We start from the raw sequence: 8,121 nt of genomic DNA on the forward strand, positions 1-8,121 counted from the left end.
ATTAAAAAAGATTCTAGATATTACCTGCCATAAATTTTTTATATGCATTCATACATGCATTCATCTCACCATCTCATCAGACCTAGTTAATTCGGTTACTGCATGATTAACACTTTAAATTAAATAATGAACACTCAGACATTAAAGAGTTTAGAAAATACACAGTATTTTTAATAAATGTAGTAGATTATGAAAAATGTAATAAAATAATCTAGAAATACAAAAAGTTAAAAATATTCTTAATTCTCAAAATATAAAAAGAGATATAAAATGCCTTAAAGTTATAAGAATATTTTTCTACTGTGACATATGTAATACCACAACTCCTCTCGAGGTACCCTGTCATATGCTTTCTCCAAGTCCACAAAGACACAATGCAACTCCTTTTGGCCTTCTCTATACTTCTGCTTCAACATACTCACAGCAAACTTTGCATCTGAGGTGCTCCTTCCTGGCATGAAACCATACTGCTGCTCACTAATTATCACCTCCCTTCTTAACCTAGTTACCACTACTCTTTTCCAAAACTTTATGCTGTGGTTCATCAGTTTTATCCCTCTGTAATTATTACAGCTCTGCACATGCCCTTTATTCTTAAAAATCGGTACCAATACACTTCTCCACTCCTCAGGCTTCCTCTCACTTTCCAAGATTGCATTAAATAGTCTTGTTAAAACTCAACTGCAATCTCTCCTAAACTTCTCAATGCTTCCACAGGTATGTCATCTGGACCAACAACCTTCCCACTCTTCATCCTCTTCATAGCTGTCCTTACTTCTTGCTTGCTGATCCTCCTTGACACCATACCAATCCATTACCTCCTCATCTCCTCTATTTCCTTCTCCAACATGTCTATTGAAATCCCCTCCAATCACTACTCTATCTCCCTTGGGTACACTCATTACCACTTCATCCAAATCACTCTAAAAATATTCTTTCTCGTCCATCGTACACCCAACTTGTGGGGCATATACACCAATAACATTCATCATCACACTTTCAATTTCCAGCTTCATAATCAACACTCTGTCTGACACTCTTTTCACCTCCAAAACACTCTTAAAATACTGTTCCTTCAGGATAACCCCTTCACCATTTCTCCTCCCATCCACATTATGGTAGAACAATTTGAAGCCGCCTCCAATACACCTGTCCTCACTCTCCTTCTATCTGCCCTCTTGCACACACAATGTATCAACTGTTCTTCTCTCCATTATATTGGTTAACTGTCTCATTTTACCAGTCATACTGCCAACATTCATAGTACCTACCCTCATTTCCACTCTCCTAACCTTCCTTCTCTCCTCTTACCTCCATACATACTTTTCCAGTTTTTGTTGTATATTACTGCAGGACAGAAATTTTCACTACTTCAACTGAGAGGATAACATCACATGCTTTGGTAACCAGGCTTTCAGTATCCCTCCCCTTTTTTCCGGGCTTGGGGCCGGCATGAAGAAACACACTGGTTTGTGCATCCCCTGTGGCCCTGGTTCTCAACAACAGGGATCAATAAAGATTTACCATGCTGTGGGAATCCAGAGATGGTGGAGCCCTAATTCCTGATTCTACTGAGGTAGGTTCTCATCCCCATAACTCAAAGTCAAACAGGTTTGACAGTGACTAGATGGATGGGATCAGTATAAACAGGTTAATGTTCAGCAAATTCAGACATCTAGAAAGGCTCCATGGACTGCATGCTAATTTGCAGTTTGGTTCTACAATTCACCTGTTAACAAATGAATACTAGCCACACACTGTTTTTCATTAAGTGCTAACAGTAATTACACTGTCATCACCTAAAGTCAATTTCTGTGCAGATTACTTCCATTTAAATCACATTTTCCAGACTCTCAGTTACTGTGTTCTTGGTTTCTATTGCTTAGTCTGATTTTGTTTCTCTTTTTGACCACAGTTTTTAATTTTATTGGTATGTTTCTTGTTTTTGATTTTGTTTCTGAACAATCAGCATCTTACATATTTTGCTGACCTTGTTTTTGTTTTATATTATTGCAGGACTGAGAGGATAACATTGCATGAATTGGTAACTAGGCTTTCAGTATCCATGATAACGGGGTGAGACTGTTCCTGTTAGGGCCGGTGTATACTGTACTTCATACAGTGCATCATGCCTGCCACACATTCCCAATATTCTGTTGATGCCTCTTCTGAGCACCAGATATTAAAGAGACATGTGCATGTGTTGCAGTAACAGTAAAAATATGGGTGGCGTGTGTGTTCAAATTTTGGTATATCACGTCAGCACTGTTATGTACTATCAACATGTGTCAGAAAGCTGCATTGCAGCTCCAACAGCATCAATCTGCATGCTTCATTGTTTGATGAATGGTTTGATGCATTGAAGCAAATCATCAAACTTAAATACCCACATGAAATTGTATTCATGGTGCTTTTCTTCATCCATTTTTTACACATACAATACAAGTGTCACATATTTCTCATTGTAGTGACGTATAATTTTTATCTTTATTTTTTTAATTGAATTTATTAAAAGCATATAACATTCCATACAATCAAGTCAAATTTAACAAAACTAAAATCAAATCAACCCGCACCCATGAGAAAGAGAGGAAGGCCAACAACTAGAGCAAAACTTTTAAGAGTAGTAAAAAGAGAAAGGAATGTTTTCCCACAATATAAATTCTTATTCTAAAATGTTATGGATTAGGTCCTGCTAGGTCTTAAAAAAGTTTTGAGTAGATCCTCTAAGTGAGAATTTGATTATTTCTAGTTTCAAATAGTATAAAACATCAGTCACCCACGGACTTAAAAGAGGAGAGTTAGGATTCTTCTAGCTGAGCAAGATAAGTCTATGTGCCAATAGTGTAGTAAAGGCAATTATAGTTTGTCCTCCTCCACTTTAAGCCCATCCGGGAGTCCACCAAACACAGCTGTTAATGAATTAGGAGGGATTGTGACACCAAGGCTGTCTGATATGCATTTAAAAATTTTCATCCAGAATGATTGATTGCAGGTTGAATCTTGCCCTGGAAACGTCTTTCTTCCCTCAGCTAACAACATCCTCAGGTGCACGCGTTGCATAAAGTTAAGTATATCCCAGGCTTTAGCCTTGGTACTTAATCCTCTTGTGCCATCCCTCAGCATCTTTCATAGCAGTGGATTTTATTAGCATTTTTATTTGTTCCAAGGTGTCTATGTCTGGAGATAATTCAAAATTTTTACAATCCGGATATATGGACTTCTTCTTTAGGGATTATTGTTGTCACTTGAGGTTGAGCATAGGCCCACATACTATGATGGATTATGTCCCTTCACACTGGGGTTGACAGGGATTTTGTTAGGCATCTGGACTGAGACGAAACAGAATTATGGTTTTACAGGTAGTATACTACAACAGATCAGTAGGTTTGATAATAAAGACTTTGGCAACATTTTAGGTACTACCTATGATGCGCCTATTAGTTACATGCTATTGTAAAATAAGGTCTTCTTCTTTGTCTTCACACTTTTGAAGCACCAAGAAAGTGGTTATTCGTCTGTGCAGCTTGTGATATTCAAGTAAAGTTATATCAGTGATTCCTTTGTTCTTATTAAGCAGAGAAGAGCCAAGCAAAATGACACCTTTTATTGGCTAACTAAAAAGATTACAATATGCAAGCTTTCTAGGCAACTCAGGCCCCTTCTTCAGGCAAGAAGAAGGGGCCTGAGTTGCCTCGAAAGCTTGCATATTGTAATCTTTTTAGTTAGCCAATAAAAGGTGTCATTTTGCTTGGCTCTTCTCTACATTCATAATGGCTAACACGGTACAACACCCTAGTACTATATTCTTATTAAGCATTAATTATGGATTGAAGCATGCAAAATCAAGAGACATATTATCAACCATTTATACCACCAAAGGTATTTTACTAGGCAGCATTGCAGAGAGATAAATGACCACATTACTGAGGATTTGTAAGTGTGAAGACCAAAAGAAGCCTTTATTAATGTCTAATTACATGACAGCATGTGACTAATAGATGCAATATTGGTTATACACAAACTTAAATGTCTCCAAAATCTTTGGCTAAAGAGCTGGCAGATTTTGGGCAAGAGTATTTTGAAAGCAAGAATTTCAAGAGAAAGCTGCTGCTAGCCTGCTCATGTATAAGTCTCCATGTTACTACTCAGCAGTATTGGGCACACAGCAGAAACCACCTGATGATGAAACCCCAATGTAATCACTTAAAAATATCTGATAATTTATAATACACTCAGATGTAATAAGTGCCTTTTCCAAGTAAAGGAGCTTGTAGGGTAATCTGTGTAGCATGTCTTATGTTCTCTACATTTTGACCCAAAAGAGCAGAATGGGAATTCTTGTAGACTTGTAGAGAAATGTAGTCCAGTCCTGTTCTGCAAAGATTTACTCAGCATGGAAAAGTTATGCTGGCATAACAGAAAATTTAACAAGGATTTCGAGTAAAGGTTTGTTTTGGAGGTGAGCAGGTCGCCAGGGCAGGAAAAATCAGGTGTACCTCTTTCTGTCAAAATATAAAGAAGAAAGATTGTAAAGGCTTATCAGGTGATGACTAGTATCACATCAAAGAGAGAGACAAAATGGTATCATTAAAGACATTTGATGGCCGTGGGCTGCATTCGTCTGCCACGAGAGTTTTCAGAGTTACATTTGTGATATATGAATTTCCGATCATATATTTCAGCAGTTGCTGCTGATTTGCAAATTAGTCTGCACAAAAGCATATAAAATAAGATTAACTTCTACATGAAATAAAGTACCAGCATTAAAAGTTTACCACTCCCAGTACAATTTGAGCACTAAAACTCAATTTCTGGCCAAGCCAGTTTTTTATTTTTGTTTTTATAATGCTGATTGAGGCAATTAAAGGATGAAGTTACAACTCAGAAAATCTGAATAGCATTGCTTCTCCTGAATTGTCCAGTTCAAGGCTTGCATTTCAGAAGCTGTTTCTACCAGTGATTTTTAATTTGTCCAGGAGGATCCGACATTCGGCCTGACATTTTTTTCTTAGTGTGACCAATTATCCTAGTTTGGACACTCATAATCCCATATCCTGGTCAAACACTAACTAGGACTTCTTCAAAGTGTGTGAAAGGAAATGTAACATCTGTATTACACCTTAGTTTATATGTAGTGGCAAGCGTCCTTTAATTAGGCGTACACTCCCTGAGGAAGCCATGCCTTGTTTTCAGTTTATGTAAGCAGAGGGATAAGTTCACAATGAAGTCTGGTTGTGGAGAGTTGTTCAATGTGCTTTATGGTCTGTTTATTTGGTTAAAGGTATTCCACATTCGGTGGCTTTAAAAATAAAATACAGAGACTGAAATCAGTGCTGTTTTTGATGTCAAAAGGATCACCATAAAAATCACAGAATTTGTTATCATGGTTTGCAACAGTGAGTAGTTGTCAATTTTAAAGGTTACCTATTTTTGCATCATGCTGGCATTTCAGATTAGTACCATTGTTATAGCAGGTCTAACTACTGTTAACAGGCAGACTCTTACTCTTTCTTAAAGGACTGACCTTTGCATAGGGATAGTACTAGTTTTTATTTAATTTTTAACATTGCGAGTCCTGTGAGTTGTGACCATGCTTTGCAGTTCAGATAATGACAGTGATAATGATTGCAATGCCAGAAATACCCAGATGCCACCAATAAAGAAGGTGAAACACATGTAATATCATATTATCATAACCCCGGACAAGAAGACTACCTTGAATATGGAAATATTTTAAGAATGAGACTGGAGTAAAGGATTACAGAAATAGAAATTAACATGCTGATTCTCCAAAACATTTGGAAAGGGTAAACCAACTTAAACAAACCTTTCTTGATGTTTTTTTACTAAAACATTTGGTTACCTGGAATCCAACTTTGATTTAATAAATTCAACCTACCTTTGTGCTTTAAGACCATTTTCTCTAAAATTGAGAAGCTTAATTTATGAAGACTTATAATGTGCTTCCAATTGTTTAAAACAGATGGACATATTAGTTATGGATAAGTCTATATGATGAATACACAAATGCAAAGAAGCTTATTGACAAACAAATGGTCTCCCAAAACAAATATGTCGATACTCCTAATACGTTAAAAGAAAAGAAAGATGTCCCAAAAGCTGCAGGGTGATCACAGAAGTATTATTAGAAAATGAAACAGAAAGTGGAAATAGCATATCAAAATACAGATTTCTTTTATTGAAATGTCTAGTTCTATTGTACTGTGGATTCAAAGTACTTAGACTCTTTCACTTTTTGTACATTTTATTGAGTTGTAGATTGAATTGTAAATGGATGCATTTGCCATTTTTGGCCATCAATCTGCACTCAGAAATCCATAATGACAAAGTGAAAACATGTCTTCAGAAAGTTTTGCAGATTTATTAAAAATCAAAAAACAAATCTTTCATTCCTTTTAAGTATTCAGACGTTTTGCGGTGGCACTCCACATTGTACTCAGGCACATTCTGTTTGCTTCAATTCTCCCTGAGATGTTTTTGGAACCTGACTGGAGACCACCGGTGGCAAACTGAACTGATTGGACATCATTTAGAATGGCACCTGTGTACCTGGGTGTAAAACTGCAATTCATGCTGTATGTCAGGACAAAACTCAAACCATGAAGTCTAAGAAACTTTCTGTAGACCTTTGCGATCAAATAGTGGTGAAGCAAAGATCAGGGCAATCAAACCATTTCTAAAAACATTAAGTGTTCCCAGGAGCTCAGCGGCCTCAATAATTAAGAAATGTAAGTTTGGAACTAACATGACTCTTCCTAGAGGCTGCTATGACTGCTAAAGTGCGTTTTACATCGTGCATTGCTTTTGGAAGATAAATCAGGGTTCAGACAAGGTGACGATAAATTAGAAAAGACCTTGAAGAATGGATTTCAGGAAGGTTTTCCCTGGAGGTGATTGGAAGGGTGGAGCGCCCTACTCTTTTAGATCAGTAACTGCTGCATCACTACTCCAATTAACATTTTTAATTTAAAAATAATTTCTTTCTAACTAAATACAACATGTTTAGCTGACTTTCACAGACCCACAGATACCTTACATTGATAGTAGTGTGTATGGATGAATTTTTTGATTTTACAAGAAGGGAAATTCACAAGAGTTTCATGTGCAGGTTAATCACTGAATTTTGCCTTTACCTGGAAGGGCAGACGGTGCTCTACACTACATGATGTATACCTCACCTCTGCTCTGGCACTTTCTCTTTCAGATTTTCCTGTTGCTATAGTGTTAAGAAACATGTTGAAATGTCATTACAGGTCCATGCATCTTGCCTCCCTCCATGATGCAATCCATGAAGAAATAAAAATTAATCATGCATTTCACAAAATTGTACTGCATAATGCAGTAATAGATTAAAACTGATAAATTGCATGGTGCAATTATTGTTTTTCCATTTTTATTATTAATCATTTTTGAGCAGAATTAATGTGATTTCATTAATTCATCAGAGAAAAACATCTCCAATCTGCCTATTAACACAAATTTATTATAGTTCTGTTTACGCATGGAAAAACAAGCCAAAAGATTGATTTTTTTTTTCTGCTAGAAAAAAAGTGTAATAGAAACATCTAAATGCCCAAATATCTACAGAAATCCATTTGGAATGGTCTGTCTTGTGTCCACTGCTGTTCAGATACAGATTTACTAGGCGTCCTTTATGTGTCGTATGTTTTGAGACATTTGCCAATGCACAGCTCGATGAGGCAATCAGGACAGTAGATGCATGTTTGTTTGCTCACTTTTCTTATATTTTTTCCATTGCTTACACGTGAGAGGGTAGAATGTTGGTACCTGATCCACACAATCAACGCACCCCATGTGTTATTGTAGGCTACCTCAGCACAAGGCTTTAGTGATTTTCACGTTTCCACTGACATGAATATTGACAGTTGCTGCATTTTGAGTAGAAAGTTAATGTCTTTCTTGTCCTTTCTTTTGACTCCAATCATTTTACCTTTTTCTCACGCAGTTACCATGTGACCGAATTCTCCAGGAATATTATGTTGGTTCTGTCATGCAGTGCCATATACATAAGTTTTACAATCCATGTCAACATCTGATGACCAATTCACATTGTCTTCACTATCTCTTGATTTAACT

The sequence above is a fragment of the Polypterus senegalus genome, chromosome 18 (genome assembly GCF_016835505.1).
Source record: "Polypterus senegalus isolate Bchr_013 chromosome 18, ASM1683550v1, whole genome shotgun sequence".
NCBI lineage: Eukaryota > Metazoa > Chordata > Cladistia > Polypteriformes > Polypteridae > Polypterus > Polypterus senegalus.